The sequence below is a fragment of the Lepidochelys kempii genome, chromosome 14, assembly GCF_965140265.1.
Source record: "Lepidochelys kempii isolate rLepKem1 chromosome 14, rLepKem1.hap2, whole genome shotgun sequence".
NCBI lineage: Eukaryota > Metazoa > Chordata > Testudines > Cheloniidae > Lepidochelys > Lepidochelys kempii.
This window is the reverse complement of record NC_133269.1, coordinates 29949221-29966088: the sequence shown is the minus strand read 5'-3', so window position 1 is coordinate 29966088 and position 16868 is coordinate 29949221. Positions and strand designations below refer to the sequence as shown.

Here is a 16868-nt window from a genome sequence, read left to right as displayed (position 1 = left end):
TCTAAGGTGCCACAAGTACTCCTTTTCTTTTTGCGAATACAGACTAACACGGCTGTTCCTCTGATTCCTAAAGATGCAAAACCTAAAAAAATTAAGTACATTAGAAGTAGAAAAATGTAAGGTCCCTCACCAAAGGCTTTTAAGCAAAGGAAGCTGTCATGGGATAAGGTGAAAGGTCCTCTCATGGATCAGTAACTGGTTAAAAGATAGGAAACAACAGGAATAAATGCTCTGTTTTCACAATGGAAAGAGGAAAATAGCTGGGTCCCCTAAGGATAAGTACAGTTATATCCATATACAACTGCTTCTACCACTATTGCTTATGCCAGCTCCCCTGATCCCCCTCAGCGACACTGCTATACACACAGAGATATTGGGAGAACTGCAGTTACACTAGGGCCTTTGCTGGCACACCTCTGTTAGGAAAAATACCCTTAACCAACCTAGTTACGCTGCTAAGACTTTTCAGTGTAGACCAGGCCTCAAACAGACGTTGGACATTTAACATGAGCAAGTTATACAATGGGAGCTTTTCCCAAACATCTCAAAGAGTAAACGTCAAGCAGCACTCACCGCACTGGGTCTAATGGGGAACCGTCCACCCAGGTCCATTTCCCCCCTGGGGGTGTCACTTTAAGGCCAATCCAGATGTAGTTTGCATCTTGTACAACATCTTGTATGAAATCCTGTGATGTGCAAAGCAGAGGGAGTGGGGATGAGTATCTTGTAACATGCTAGAATTCCCTTAGTGATCCCTGTCACGGAGTGTGGGGGAGTCCAGGCCCTGCACTCCTCTTCTTGGGATTCACTGAGACTCTCAGCCAGCCAGTAAAACAGAAGGTTTATTGGACAACAGGAACACAGTCCAAAACAGAGCTTGTGGGTACAACCAGGACCCCTCAGTCAAGTCCTTCTGGGGGAGCAGGGAGCTTAGACCCCCAACCCTGGGGTTCCCTGTGTTCCTCCACCCAGCCGGAAACTGAAAACTAAACCCTCCTAGCAGCTCTCTCCTGCAGCCTGTCTTCCCATTCCTGGGCAGAGGTGTTACCTCCCCCTCCCCCTCCTGGCTCAGGTTACAGGCTCTCAGGTCTCCCATCCCCAGGGCACATTCCCAGGTCAACACTTCACCCCTCCCTGCTGCGTCACATCCTCACAATCCCATGAAGTGCCTGCTCTCTCCTTCAGTAGCTCTGCCCATAATGCCAGCCCCTGAGTTAGTTCACCCTCTCCCCTGGGTGGGCAGGGTCCCAGTGCAGCTAAGCGTGGCTCTCTCTATGCAGACATGGTAACATCAGCACCAGTCCTTGGTGGCACAGGGTGAGCTGGCCCTTTAAGGGAGTCCTGGGTTGAGCCTCACCTGTGACTAGGTGCCCCTGGACTCAGAGGCAAAGGTGATGGAAGCAGGTGACCAGGAGCCAGGCCTGGTGGGGCTACAAGGGCAGCCAGTCTGGGCAGGGAGAGATTTGATGGGGTAGGAGGTTTGTGTGAGTAGCTCTATGCAGAAGGGCTCTGCTGAGCTCTCAGACAGAGAGCCTGGGAGTGAAACGCCTACAGGAGCCAGCTGGGCAGTCTGGGGTGGGAAAGCTGTGGGGTTCTTGTTCTGAACGGTATGTTAATAAGCCAGACCCCTAGAAGGGGAGAAAACACCCCAGTGTGGAGTTTGATTTGCAGGGGGGGTGGTGGTGGTAGAGTCAGGCTGCACTGGGATTGTAACTAGTGACACATGTCTTTCTCCAGCTGGAGTTGGATGAGCCTGTATTTTATGTTACCATCTCCTCCCGGTTCTGGATCACGAGCATGCGAGAGTGCTTCCCCGAGCAGTCGTCACGGCTCCCAGTCTAGTCTTTACGCTCCTTAGACAGCCAGTAGCACTTGTCCCCATGCAGCAGCCAGTCCCTGGGGTAGAGTTTGCACCCGGATCCCTCTGGAGGGAGAGATGGGAACCGAGGTGTCATTAATTCTGAACCTTCAAACTACAGCTGGATGAAAACTCTTGTTCAAAGTTGTTTTTTAATGGAAAATGCCATTTTGAGCCAAATGAAAGGTTTTATTTTGATTGCCATTTTTCATTTTTTGATGGGGGAGTGGACTTAAAATGGAAATACTGGTTTTGAGGGTGGGAGGGAGGATTTCATTCAGTTTTGGAGGGGAAATAAACATTTACTCTTAACAGTTCCCTCCATTTGAAAAGTGGCGGAGGACTTTCACTTTTCTACTTCCTTCAAAGGACATCAAACTGTCATTTCTTTTCACGTTTTTCATGACCTAGGCTTACACTGTATCAGCTCTAGTTCTAGACATTGCTGAAGTTTCCCCTACAGTTGTGTAAAAAGCAGGGCTGTCAATTAATCGCCGTTAACTCACGTGATTATCTGAAAAAATTAACTGTGATTAAAAAAATTAATCGTGATTAATCACACTGTTAAACAATAGAATACCAATTGAAATTGATTAAATATTTTTGGATGTTTTTCTACATTTGCAAATATATTGATTGCTATTACAACACAGAACACAAAGGGCACAGTGCTCACTTTACATGATTATTTTTGATTACAAATATTTGCACTGTAAAAATGATAAAAGAAATAGTATTTTTCAATTCACCTCATACAAGTCCTGTAGTGCAATCTCTTTATCGTGAAAGTGTAACTTACAGATGTGGATTTTTTTCTTACATAACTGCACTCAAAAACCAAACAACGTAAAACTTTAGAGCCTACAAGTCCAGTCAGTCCTACTTCTTGTTCAGCCAATCGCTAAGACAAACAAGTTTTGTTTACCTTGACAGGAGATACTGCTGCCCCCTTCTTATTTACAAGGTCACCTGAAAGTGAGAACAGGCATTCGCATGGCACTTTTGTAGCCGGCATTGCAAGGTATTTATGTGCCAGATATGCTAAACATTCATCTGCCCCTTCATGCTTCGGCCACCATTCCAGAGGACATGCTTCCATGCTGATAATGCTTGTTAAAAAAAAAAAAATGCATTAATTAAATTTGTGATTGAACTCCTTGGGGGAGAATTGTATGTCTCCTGTTCTGTTTTACCCACATTCTGCCCTATATTTCATGCTATAGCAGTCTCGGATGATGACCCAACACATGTTCATTTAAAGAACACTTTCACAGCAGATTGGACAAAATGCAAAGAAGGTACCAGTGTGAGCTTTCTAAAGATAGATTCAGCACTCAACCCAAGGTTTAAGAATCTGAAGTACCTTCCAAAATCTGATCGGGATGGGGTGTGGAGCATGCTGTCAGATGTCTTCAAAGAGCAACACTCTGATACGGAAACTACAGAACCCAAACCACCAAAAAAGAAAATCAACCCTCTGCTGGTGGCACCTGACTCAGATGATGAAAATGAACATGCCTCGGTCCGCTCTGCCATGGATCGTTATTGAGCAGAACCCGTCATCAGCATGGACGCATGGCCTCCGGAATGGTGGTTTAAGCATGGAGGGACATATGAATCTTTAGCACATCTGGCACATAAATATCTTGTGATGCCGGCTACAACAGTGCCATGCGAACGTCTGTTCCCACTTTCAGGTCATATTGTAAATAAGAAGTGGGCAACATTATCTCCTGCAAATTGTAACCAAACTTGTTTGTCTGACCGATTCGCTGAAGTAGGACTGAGTGGACTTGTAGGCTTGAAAGTTTTACATTGTTTTATTTTTGAATGCAGTCATTTTTTGTACATAATGCTACATTTGTAAGTTCAACTTTCATGATAAGGAGATTGCACTCCAGTACTTGTATTAGGTGAATTGAAATATTCTCTTTCTTTTGTTTTTTACAGTGCAAATATTTGTAACCAAAAATATGAAGTGAGCACCGTACACTTTGTATTCTGTTGTAATTGAAATCAATATACTTGAAAATGTAGAAACCATCCAAAAATATTTAAATAAATGATATTCTCTTATTGTTTAACAGTGCAATTAAGCGTGATTATTTTTTTTAATCGCTTGCCAGCCCTAGTAAAAAGCCTTCAGGCTCAATGTAGTAGTGAGGGCTTTTCTCAGGGTCAGCACTCAAACAGCCGGACACGCTGTAGGTCAGGAAAGCAAGGTGCTGGGAGGCCAGAGAGGAGAGAATTCACTCCAAGTCTTTACACGGAGTTGCTCTCTTACGAATGATCTGCTCTAACTCAGTCACAAGTTCTGGGCTCGATGTAGGAATCACTGGCTGGGAGGAATCTCTGGCTTGGTGCATTCAAATGTAATTCCTTGAGGTTTGACGGTGTGAGCTTATAAAAGCTGAACAGGGACAGACCCAGGCTGTTTACCAATGGGAACCCTCAAGGGAAACTCAGTGTTGAAACAAATAAGACGGATGACACCCCCGACTAAGCCCTGGTCTACACTAGGACTTTAGGTCGAATTTAGCAGCGTTAAATCGATGTAAACTTGCACCTGTCCACACAATGAAGCCCTTTATTTCGACTTAAAGGGCTCTTAAAATCGATTTCCTTACTCCACCCCTGACAAATGGATTAGCGCTTAAATCGACCTTGCCGGCTCGAATTTGGGGTACTGTGGACACAATTCGATGGTATTGGCCTCTGGGAGCTATCCCAGAGTGCTTCATTGTGACCGCTCTGGACAGCACTCTCAACTCAGATGCACTGGCCAGGTAGACAGGAAAAGAACCGCGAACTTTTGAATCTCATTTCCTGTTTGGCCAGCGTGGCAAGCTGCAGGTGACCATGCAGAGCTCATCAGCACAGGTGACCATGATGGAGTCCCAGAATCGCAAAAGAGCTCCAGCATGGACCGAACGGGAGGTACGGGATCTGATCGCTGTTTGGGGAGAGGAATCCGTGCTATCAGAACTCCGTTCCAGTTTTCGAAATGCCAAAACCTTTGTCAAAATCTCCCAGGGCATGAAGGACAGAGGCCATAACAGGGACCCAAAGCAGTGCCACGTGAAACTGAAGGAGCTGAGGCAAGCCTACCAGAAAACCAGAGAGGCGAATGGCCGCTCCGGGTCAGAGCCCCAAACATGCCGCTTCTATGATGAGCTGCATGCCATTTTAGGGGGTTCAGCCACCACTACCCCAGCCGTGTTGTTTGACTCCTTCAATGGAGATGGAGGCAATATGGAAGCAGGTTTTGGGGACGAAGAAGATGATGATGATGATGATGAGGTTGTAGATAGCTCACAGCAAGCAAGCGGAGAAAGCGTTTTTCCTGACAGCCAGGAACTGTTTCTCACCCTGGACCTGGAGCCAGTACCCCCCGAACCCACCCAAGGCTGCCTCCTGGACCCAGCAGGCGGAGAAGGGACCTCTGGTGAGTGTACCTTTTAAAATACTATACACGGTTTAAAAGCAAGCATGTGAAAGGATTACTTTGCCCTGGCATTCGTGGTTCTCCTAGATGTACTCCTAAAGCCTTTGCAAAAGGTTTCTGGGGAGGGCAGCCTTATTGCGTCCTTCATGGTAGGACACTTTACCACTCCAGGCCAGTAACACGTACTCGGGAATCATTGTAGAACAAAGCATTGCAGTGTATGTTTGCTGGCATTCAAACAACATCTGTTCTTTATCTCTCTGTGTTATCCTCAGGAGAGTGAGATATAATTCATGGTCACCTGGTTGAAATAGGGTGCTTTTCTTCAGGGGACACTCAGAGGAGCCCGTTCCTGCTGGGCTGTTTACCTGTGGCTGAACAGAAATGTTCCCCGCTGTTAGCCACAGGGAGGGGGGAAGGTTGAGGGGGTAGCTACGTGGTGGGGGGAGGCAAAATGCGACCTTGTAACGAAAGCACATGTGCTATGTATGTAATGTTAACAGCAAGGATTACCCTGAAAGAGTGTAGCCACTGTTTTATAAAATGTGTCTTTTTAAATACCGCTGTCCCTTTTTTTTTCTCCACCAGCTGCATGTGTTTCAATGATCACAGGATCTTCTCCTTCCCAGAGGCTAGTGAAGCTTAGAAAGAAAAAAAAACGCACTCGAGAAGAAATGTTCTCCGAGCTCATGCTGTCCTCAGACGAATGCGTGGAGGCAAATAATGTCAGAGTGCAGGAAAGCACAAAATGACCGGGAGGAGAGGTGGCGGGCTAAAGAGAGTAAGTGGCGGGCTGAAGAGAGGGCTGAAGCTCAAATGTGGCGGCAGCGTGATGAGAGGAGGCAGGATTCAATGCTGAGGCTGCTGGTGGACCAAACCAGTATGCTCCAGTGTATGGTTGAGCTGCAGCAAAGGCAGCTGGAGCACAGACTGCCACTGCAGCCCCTGAGTAACCAACCGCCCTCCTCCCCAAGTTCCATAGCCTCCACACCCAGACGCCCAAGAACGCGGTGGGGGGGCCTCCGGCCAACCAGCCACCCCACCACAGAGGATTGCCCCAAAAAAAGAAGGCTGTCATTCAATAAATTTTAAAGTTGTAAACTTTTAAAGTGCTGTGTGGCATTTTCCTTCCCTCCTCCACCACCCCTCCTGGGCTACCTTGGTAGTCATCCCCCTATTTGTGTGATGAATGAATAAAGAATGCATGAATGTGAAGCAACAATGACTTTATTGCCTCTGCAAGCGGTGATTGACGGGAGGAGGGGCGGGTGGTTAGCTTACAGGGAAGTAGAGTGAACCAAGGGGCGGGGGGTTTCATCAAGGAGAAACAAACAGAACTTTCACACCGTAGCCTGGCCAGTCATGAAACTGGTTTTCAAAGCTTCTCTGATGCGTACCGCGCCCTCCTGTGCTCTTCTAACCACCCTGGTGTCTGGCTGCACGTAACCAGCAGCCAGGTGATTTGCCTCAACCTCCCACCCCGCCATAAACGTCTCCCCCTTACTCTCACAGAGATTGTGGAGCACACAGCAAGCAGTAATAACAGTGGGAATATTGGTTTCGCTGAGGTCTAAGCGAGTCAGTAAACTGCACCAGCGCGCCTTTAAACGTCCAAATGCACATTCTACCACCATTCTGCACTTGCTCAGCCTGTAGTTGAACAGCTCCTGACTACTGTCCAGGCTGTCTGTGTACGGCTTCATGAGCCATGGCATTAAGGGGTAGGCTGGGTCCCCAAGGATACATATAGGCATTTCAACATCCCCAACAGTTATTTTCTGGTCTGGGAATAAAGTCCCTTCCTGCAGCTTTTGAAACAGACCAGAGTTCCTGAAGATGCGAGCATCATGCACCTTTCCCGGCCATCCCACGTTGATGTTGGTGAAATGTCCCTTGTGATCCACCAGAGCTTGCAGCACTATCGAAAAGTACCCCTTGCGGTTTATGTACTCGGCGGCTTGGTGCTCCGGTGCCAAGATAGGGATATGGGTTCCGTCTATGGCCCCACCACAGTTAGGGAATCCCATTGCAGCAAAGCCATCCACTATGATCTGCACATTTCCCAGGGTCACTACCCTTGATATCAGCAGATCTTTGATTGTGTGGGCTACTTGCATCACAGCAGCCCCCACAGTAGATTTGCCCACTCCAAATTGATTCCCAACTGACCGGTAGCTGTCTGGCATTGCAAGCTTCCGCAGGGCTATCGCCACTCGCTTCTCAACTGTGAGGGCTGCTCTCATCTTGGTATTCATGCGCTTCAGGGCAGGGGAAAGCAAGTCACAAAGTTCCATGAAAGTGCCCTTACGCATGCGAAAGTTTCGCAGCCACTGGGAATCATCCCAGACCTGCAACACTATGCGGTCCCACCAGTCTGTGCTTGTTTCCCGAGCCCAGAATCGGCGTTCCACAGCATGAACCTGCCCCATTAGCACCATGATGCATGCATTGGCAGGGCCCATGCTTTCAGAGAAATCTGTGTCCATGTCCTGATCACTCACGTGACCGCGCTGACGTCGCCTCCTCGCCCGGTATCGCTTTGCCAGGTTCCGGTGCTGCATATACTGCTGGATAATGCGTGTGGTGTTTAATGTGCTCCTAATTGCCAAAGTGAGCTGAGCGGCCTCCATGCTTGCCTTGGTATGGCGTCCGCACAGAAAAAAGGCGTGGAACGATTGTCTGCCGTTGCTCTGACGGAGGGAGGGGCTACTGACGACACGGCTTACAGGGTTGGCTTCAGGGAGCTAAAATCAACAAAGGGGGTGTCTTTACATCAAGGAGTATTTCAGGCAGGACTTCACGGAGGGTTCCAATAAGAAATGGTGCACCTAAGTTATTGTTCTTATTGGAACAAGGAGGTTAGCCTGGCCTCTGATTGATACATGGCTAGATTTACCTTGCTGCACCTTCTCTGTGAGTGACTGCAGTGTGACCTAGAGGAATGAGTCCCCTAGACGGGGGAGGGGGGAAGCAAATGAGTACAAAACAAATCTGGTCTATTTCTTGTTTTGATCCACTCCATCTATCTTTTACATCTTTGGCTGGCAGCAGATGGTGCAGAAGGACTGCATGCCATCCACATCTCATGGCTGCTCGGCAGAAGATGGTACAGTACGACTGCTAGCCATCCTCATCTCTTGCCTGCCTGGCAGAAGATGGTACAATACGACTGCTAGCAATCCTCATCTCTTGCCTGCTTGGCAGAAGATGGTACAGTACGACTGCTAGCAATCCGTATCGCCTGCCTGCTCACCATAAGACGGTTCAATAGGACTGACTGCAGGACTAAAGAGAATGAGCTGGTCAAGTCACTCCAAATTTAGTCCCTGCGCCCATGTCTGCCCAGGCGCTCCCAGCCGACATGGCCAGGAGCACCTCGGACACGACGAGGACGACTACCAGTCGTACTGCACCATCTGCTGCCAGAAGGCAATGGGTTGCTGCTACTGTGTAGCAAAGCCATACTGCGTCTGCCAGCACCCAGGAGACATAGGGTGACGGTTACCTGAGCGGGCTCCATGCTTGCTGTGGTATGGCGTCTGCACAGGTAACTCAGGAAAAAAGGTGCGAAACGATTGTCTGCCCTTGCTTTCACGGAGGGAGGGAGGGAATGGGGGCCTGACGATACGTACCGAGAACCACCCGCGACAATATTTTAGCCCCATCAGAGTGCTCCATTGTGACTGCTCTGGACAGCACTCTCAGATGCCCAATTGTTTGCCGTTGCTCTGACGGAGGGAGGGGTGACTGAGGACACGGCTTACAGGGTTGGCTTCAGGGAGCTAAAATCAACAAAGGGGGTGTCTTTACATCAAGGAGTATTTCAGGCAGGACTTCACGGAGGGTTCCAATAAGAAATGGTGCACCTAAGTTATCGTTCTTATTGGAACAAGAAGGTTAGCCTGGCCTCTGATTGATACATGGCTAGATTTACCTTGCTGCACCTTCTCTGTGAGTGACTGCAGTGTGACCTAGAAGAATGAGTCCCCTAGACGGGGGAGGGGGGGAAGCAAATGAATACAGAACAAATCTGGTCTATTTCTTGTTTTGATACACTCCATCTATCTTTTACATCTTTGGCTGGCAGCAGACAGTGCAGAAGGACTGCATGCCATCCACATCTCATGGCTGCTCGGCAGAAGATGGTACAGTACGACTGCTAGCCATCCTCATCTCTTGCCTGCCTGGCAGAAGATGGTACAATACGACTGCTAGCAATCCTCATCTCTTGCCTGCCTGGCAGAAGATGGTACAGTACGACTGCTAGCAATCCGTATCGCCTGCCTGCTCACCATAAGACGGTTCAATAGGACTGACTGCAGGACTAAAGAGAATGAGCTGGTCAAGTCACTCCAAATTTAGTCCCTGCGCCCATGTCTGTCCAGGCGCTCCCAGCCAATGTGGCCAGGAGCACCTCGGACATGACGATGACGGCTACCAGTCGTACTGTACCGTCTGCTGCCACAAGGCAATGGGTTGCTGCTACTGTGTAGCAAAGCCGTACCGTGTCTGCCAGCACCCAGGAGTCATAGGGTGACGGTTACCTGAGCGGGCTCCATGCTTGCCGTGGTATGGCGTCTGCACAGGTAACTCAGGAAAAAAGGCGTGAAACGATTGTCTGCCCTTGCTTTCACGGAGGGAGGGAGGGAGGGAACGGGGGCCTGACGATATGTACCCAGAACCACCTGCGACAATGTTTTAGCCCCATCAGGCATTGGGATCTCAACCCAGAATTCCAATGGGCAGCGGAGACTGCAGGAACTGTGGGATAGCTATCCGCAGTGCAACGCTCCGGAAGTCGACTCTAGCCTCGGTACTGTGGAAGCGCTCCGCTGAGTTAATGCACTTAATGCACTTAGAGCATTTTCTGTGGGGACACACGCACTCGAATATATAAAACCGATTTCTAAAAAACCGACTTCTATAAATTCGACCTTATTCCATAGTGTAGACATACCCTAAGGCAGAACTGAACCCAGAGACTCAACCTGGCCGCTGGGGGCGCTGTACCTCTGCTGGTGTCAGGATTCAGCTGGGAGTTAAAAGCAAGGTCCCATTATGGTCATTACAAATCCTATGGCTCTTCTTTAATGGGGGAGATCTGAGTCAGTTCAAATGACAGTTCGGGGGACTACAATTTGCCTCCCTCAAATACCCTGTGAAATTCCAATAGGTGAGTGGATTCTGCTTCAACCATTCCCCTAAGACATCGTCTGCCTGTGTTGTGTGCTGCTGAACAGTTGTGGAGTTTCACCCCAGAGGTGGCTGCATGCCAGTAGTGGGGGGAAAGGATTCCCATAAGTACGATGTGGTTGGTAAAGCACTTTGGGATCCAACCTCTAGAGCAGTTGTATTCTTTATTACACTATTGTCATGACTGTCTGTGCTCCAGCAATGGGAATTCCTCTTCCCACTAGAGGTCACTGCTGCTCCTCTGCACAAGCGGCTGAGAATTACTTATTGTGCTTCGCCTGCACACTCCCTGAGAAAAGGATTGTCTTTTTGTGATGTGTTTTTAATGGCACAATGGGGCCTCCATCCCTGAGGCAGGACTGCAGTGGAAAGAAATAGGGTAGAGCTGAGAGGTTTCTGTCCTGGATCGGGTTAGGGGTTGGTCTAGGGATGCTGCGCACAGATAGTAAGACAATCTCTGCCACAAAGAGCTCCCAGCCTGAACATCTGATGTGAAATGGGTGGAGAGAAAGAGGAGGACGGCAACAAGGAAAGAGAGAGACCAGCTGGGTAATTCCTGTTCCTGGACTAACTTCCACTGGTGGAAGATACAAACTCGGAGCTCCACAGAGCTCGTCTTCAGGGCTGGGGGAGGACATCAGAGGAAACCCGAAGAAGAGCTCTGTGGAGCTCCAGAGTTTGTACCTTTCACCACCAGAAGTTGGTCCAAGAAAAGCTATCAGCTCCCCACTTTGTCTCTCTCACATTCTGGGACCAGCCCGGCCACAACACCACTGCCCCCGAGAAGGGAGAGGAACCTGGCCATCGGGGTACAGAAAAAGGCAGCCACAGCCTGGGTCTTGCACCCACCAACTGGGAGAGATGAATGGAAAGAAGACAGGGGCGCTGGGGGTGTACAGCGCATCACAACGGCACCCAGAGCATTCAAGCAGATTTAAAGGTGTCTCCCCCCCACCCTCAACTTAAACATCACCCTGGCTGTGGAACATTGTTCTTCTGCTGGAGTTACGAGCAGAGCAAGCCCGCCCGTCCCAGCCAAGCCAATGCAGGGTCAGACACCGTCTCCCCTTCACCCGGAGAGCTCCCTGGCCACACGGCCTGTTCACGGCTCCTGCTCGCAGCCCCCGAGGGGCTGAGCTTCTCTCGCGAAGGCTCCTGCAAAGACCCCGGCTACCCTGTCCCCCAGGAGCCTGCCCCCCCCAGCTGCTGTAAGACCCCCCCCCCAGCCACGAGCATGGGACCCCAGAGGTTGGAGGGGCCAGGGCAGGAGGCCAAGCGATGCACGCCGCGCTCTGGGCCAGGCTCCTTGGGAAGGGATAAGTGACGTCTGCATACGGGGTTGATTTGTCCCCGGAAGGGAGGATTTGCCAGAGAACAGGAGCCCTTTCTGAAAGGCAGGACATCTCGCCGACTTGGGAGCAATTCTGGGTGTTTTACTGGGTTTTCTGGCACGTCTAAAAGCTACTGTTCATTTCCTGGAACCCCCCCTCCCCCCCCAGTCTTCCCTTTACCCAACACCTCGATTTGGGGGAAACGAAAATATTCAAGCTCAATTTGTGGCCGAAGAATGGACACACAATTCAACAGCGGCTGCCGTACAAATCGTACATCATTCACAGACACTGCGAGGCCCTGCAGCCTGCCTGTGGGGGCTGTAACAATAATCAGGGCTGCGATGACACTGGGATCTTCAGAATAACCCCCCGTCTCCACCCTAACCCCAGTCCCCCATTGCAGAGCCGGGGTGGGAGTCAGGTTCCCAGGGCACTGCTCTGGAGGAAGATCACAGCTTACCTCCTCCAGGGACTCCATGGCTGCAGCATCCTTTGCAAGGCAGGTCCCTGCTCCATCGCCCCCTCTCTGCACATTAGCTGAGCGGGGAGCCCCAACTCCCCCCTTCACACACATCATGTCTTCCCCCATTGCTCGTGCAAGGGAAAGCGCCCGAAAAAGCCAGCCGCCAGGAGAATGAAACTACACAGCACGGGGGAGATCATACGCCTTATTAGCATATTGCTTCTGATTGGACAAGGGGCGGGAGCCCCGCAGGGGGAGGAGGGTCCACTTGCTCTGGCCCAGGGGCCCAGGAAACCCTCGTCTGCCTCTGCTCATCTCGCTATTGGCCTAGTTTTACAAGGGGCTGCCTAAAAGCACTGGTGACCTCAGTGCAAACCAACATTCCAGACAGTGACATCTTCATCTTGCTCTATGGAGTGTACACCGACATGTACATTTCCAGCTGATTTCTTTTATAATTATATGGTAACAAGGAGAGAGTCAGCAATTTTTCCATAATAGTGGCTGTGTGACACTTTTGTATTTTTATGTCCGGCTTTGTAAGCGAATGGTTTTTAAGTGAGATGTAACTTGGGGTCTGTAAATCAGACTCCTGAAAGGGGTACAGCAGAATGGAAAAGTTGAGAGCCACTGCAATCCTTGGGCGAGCAGGGGCAGAGACTGGTGGGACAGGGGGAGAAGGGGCAAAGAAGGGCCTCTCTGCCCCGGGCACAGACTGGGGGAGGGTTGGAACTGTGACAGAGTGGGAATTTTCTTTACTATTTTGTATGAATACTATGTGCCTCAGTTTCCCCTATGTGCTGCATGGTTAAGTAGGTGGTGGGAAAAGGTTGCTTATCCTTTGTACAGACCCAGAGATACAGACGTGGCTGACGCCTAGATGCCTGGGCCCTGGGGCCCCATGCCCATGGAGACTCCCAGAAGACAATGGCCACTCCAATTGCCCAGACATTTGGCACCCAGCAACTAACAACCATGGATTGCCCACCCTCTGCAGGAAGCCAGTGGGATGGGACCAGCTGGAGAACAAAGGGCTGAGGAGGAAGGCCAGGGGACAAGGTTTGCCCAGGAACAAAAAGAGAGGGCTGAAGAGGAGCCACGTTGGGGGTTGTTCAGTGTGGGGCCGCTGGAATCGGGGACACTCTCCTGAACTGGGACAACAAAGGGGTCAAAGGGCTCTCGGTTGACACGGATGGACCATGCCGGAACTCTCAGTTCTAACCAAGGACTCTCTACGCTGTGTTCCAGACAGCTAATAAACCCTCCTGCTTTTACAACAGTGGCTGAGAGCCACATCAGTTTAAGGAAGTTGGGGGTACATTGCTCCCTTTGGGGGTACAAGTCTCCCTGATGTAAGGCGACTGTTGTCCACTTACTAAAACTCAGTGGGGGTGTTTGGGTTAGCTAGTTCCCAGTACCAAAAGGAAGGGGAAGGGTCAATGGGAAATCAGGTCCCTGAGACTGCCAGTCCCCAGGAACAATGGGGAGAGGCCAATGCGCCAGGTCAGCCTGATTGACAGGGCGGGCAGGTTAATCAGGGAGTCAGGAGGCCAGGGGGGTCCCATCCTCTGTGTGAGCCAGAATTGCCTGGGTCAGAGAGAGAGGGGCCGAGCTAAGGAGAAAGCAGGGGTCCAAGCTGAGCTGGGGAACAGGGTCATGCCAGGCAGGGGGGCCAGAAAAGCAGCCCAGGGAGCACGTCAGTGCTGGGAACAGAGCCAAGAAGCAGCCAGCCACAAACCCAAGGGAACAAAGTTTCCCTGGAAAATTGTGGAATGTAACTATCACTTGCCATTCATTCTCAACTCTGCCACATGCTTCTCTCCGGAATGGGGCCTCGGAGAGACAGCCCCATAGACATCTGGGGACAGGGAGAGACCCGGGTGCAGCAAAAATGGGGGTAGGATGGAGGGAGCTGGAGAAAAGTAGAGATACATAGGGGGGGTGTTATGTGTTGGGACAGGGACTGACCAACTCTCAGTACAGCTGGGGGGGGTGCTGGGGTGCCATTTCAGATGGGGGGCAACTTTAACAGGTACTACTTAGGCATCTGAAAAATCTAGGGTTTTTTTTGCAGATAACTTGGAAATTAGCTGACAGGAGCACTGTATCTAATTCCTATGTAACTGTAACCCTTCTGCACGTCAGAGTTAGCAGCAACAAGGGCCAGGTTGAGTATCTAGGGGTTTCAATAACGCAATACAAAACCAGCTCGAGCCCCCACCCAGAGACCAGCTCGAGCCCCCACCCAGAGACCCGGGTGCCTCCAAGAGGCAATACTTCCCCTCTCGCAAGCACAGAGTCTGAGTGTAGCAAAAGCCTTTTAATAAAGGAGGGAAACAATGTGGCATTATGCTGGGGAAACACCACCCATGGGATTCATAACACAACCCATGAGCAAAAGACCCACCCCCAAGTAAATCTGGCAGGGTCCTTTTCCCCTCAGGGTCTTGAGCCGGTGAGAAACGTGCAACCCACGCCGGGCTCGCTGGGGGAGCTCCGGGACACTGGGGGGCAGGGGCTGGAACCCCCCCCTCCAGAGCCCCCCCCGCCAGAACCCCGACTCATGGGCTGGGCATCGCTGTTTGGCGACCGCTCCCCCTAAGGGGCCCCCTCCCCCTCTTCGAGTTGGGGGGGGCCTCTGTCCCCCCTCTCCCCTCCCCTTCCCCCTCTCTGGGCTGGGGGGGTCCCCCATCCCTTCCCCCTCTCCAGGCTGGGGGGCGGGGGGGCCCTCTGTCCCTTGCCTCTAATTCCCAGGTTTCTGATGCTTGAGTTTTGCTGATGTCCACGTTCTGGAAGGGAAGGAGCTGTCCCTGCCCGGCAAGCCAGACCTCTCCCTGCATGAAGTCTCTGCTGTTTAACTGATTTCAGATTCCTGCCCCTGGTTGGAGCTGAATACACACTGCTGCGGGGTGGCAGGGGAGGACAGTCTCTCAGAGCCCCACAAGTCTTGTCCATCCCAGCGGCCTTTCAACCCTCTGGCTCTCTTTCTGTGCATGCTCAGTGTAGTCCAGGGGTCCTCAAACTGGGGGTCGTGAGGTTATTATGTGGGGGTCATGAGCTGTCAGCCTCCACCCCCAAACCCTGCTTCATCCCCAGCCATTATAACAGTGTTAAATATATTAAAGTGGTTTTTAATTTATAATGGGGGGTTGCACTCAGAGGCTTGCTGTGTGGAAGGGGCCACCAGGACAAAAGTTTGAGAACCACTGACATGGTTCAATTAATTTTTTTTTTTTTCGGAAAAATTGGGTGTTTGATTCAAGGCAACCTTTTGTGGAAAGTGTCGACTTAAATAAAAAACATTCACTATCTTCTTGGAAAAAACCAAAAAATTGTTCTGTTTTCAATCATTCTGGACTAATTTTTTCTGATTCTGGTAGAAGATTTTTGCGGGGTTGGCCATTTTTGTCAGAAGTTTTTCTTGTTCTAGCCCTCCTGGATGGGGAGAAAAGCTTGAAAAGGTGACCCCTAAAGGCTCCACCACCAGGAGATCAAGAACAGAACCCACAGTTGTTTTCAAAATCTCATCTTGTTTAAGCCAATCTCATGGTTTTGGGGGGCTCTGACTTGTGATTTTTGGTCACTGGGGGTTGGCCACATGGGCTAGAACCCGCTTGGCCAGGATCCAGATGTTAACCCCGGTGTAGAGGGCCCTGGCAGTGGCCCAAACCCAGCAGCTGTGGGGGACAGGAGAGAGATTTGATGTGTTCCCTGAGGTTCAAATTAGCAAGAGAAGCGGCCGGGGAGACGCATTCTAAACTGGGGGATCAGTGACATTCAGGACGAGGCAACATTGAAAATACTCCGCAGTGTTACAGTTACTTTGCTCTGATGCTCTCAGCCTTGGTGGAGCAGAGCCCCCGGCCCTTCCCTGAACACACCCACAGATACCCCTGCAATGGGGATCCAGAGCTAGGAGCGGGGCAGGGGGACCCCTGGGCACCAACTCCTCACCGCACTCTCCTCTCCCTGTTCTCTCTCTCTCTTTCCAGATCCAGCCAGCCGGAGCGGGGTGGAAGCTCCTCCCGCCCCACAGGGACCCCTTGCTGCAGCTGTCGTGAGTAAGTGTTGGGGAGCGAACCCCTCTCCCAGGCCGGGATCTCGGTGTCTGGGGTTGGGGGATTTGCTGGGGGGTGTCTCTGTTCTGCGCTCTCACAGCCCCGCTTTCCTCTCTCAGTTAAATCTCCTGGGGTGGGATCCACCTTCCACCCCTCCGCTGACCTGCCTGTGCCCCTCTCCTCTCTCTGCCAGGCCCCTGCCTTCGCTTGGAGCTCTCGCTGGGGAGGGGCTGCTGCTGCTGCTGCTGACTCTGCTCTGAGCTCTGCCTGAGGATGGGGGAGATGCACTCGACCCCTGGAGGGGTCAGGTACTGAAGGTAGAGAGCATCTTGCAGGGGTTTCTGTTTCAAACCGATCGCTGCACCCAGGGCCTGCTGCACTGGGAGAGCCATCGAAGGCCTGATTCTGGGAGCTGTCTCCTCTGAGAATCGGCCCAGAGACACCTGGGAACTAGTTCAGGGTTTGAGATTGTCTAGCTCGGCATTTGTCCAACTGGGAGTCCTGACCCAAAAGGGAG

The 16868-nt window shown here is 50.9% G+C and overlaps 1 long non-coding RNA gene and 1 pseudogene across 1 annotated transcript; both read right to left on the bottom strand.

Annotated features, from left to right (window-relative positions):
- LOC140898205 (uncharacterized) overlaps window positions 1-16868 on the bottom strand; it is a 195417-nt pseudogene that overhangs the window by 26213 nt on the left and 152336 nt on the right.
- On the bottom strand, window positions 580-12353 carry LOC140898251 (uncharacterized). Its single transcript, XR_012154928.1, has 3 exons — window positions 12291-12353; window positions 1770-1924; window positions 580-686 (listed from the first exon to the last, which is right to left on the bottom strand). It is a non-coding gene; the product is annotated as an uncharacterized lncRNA (long non-coding RNA).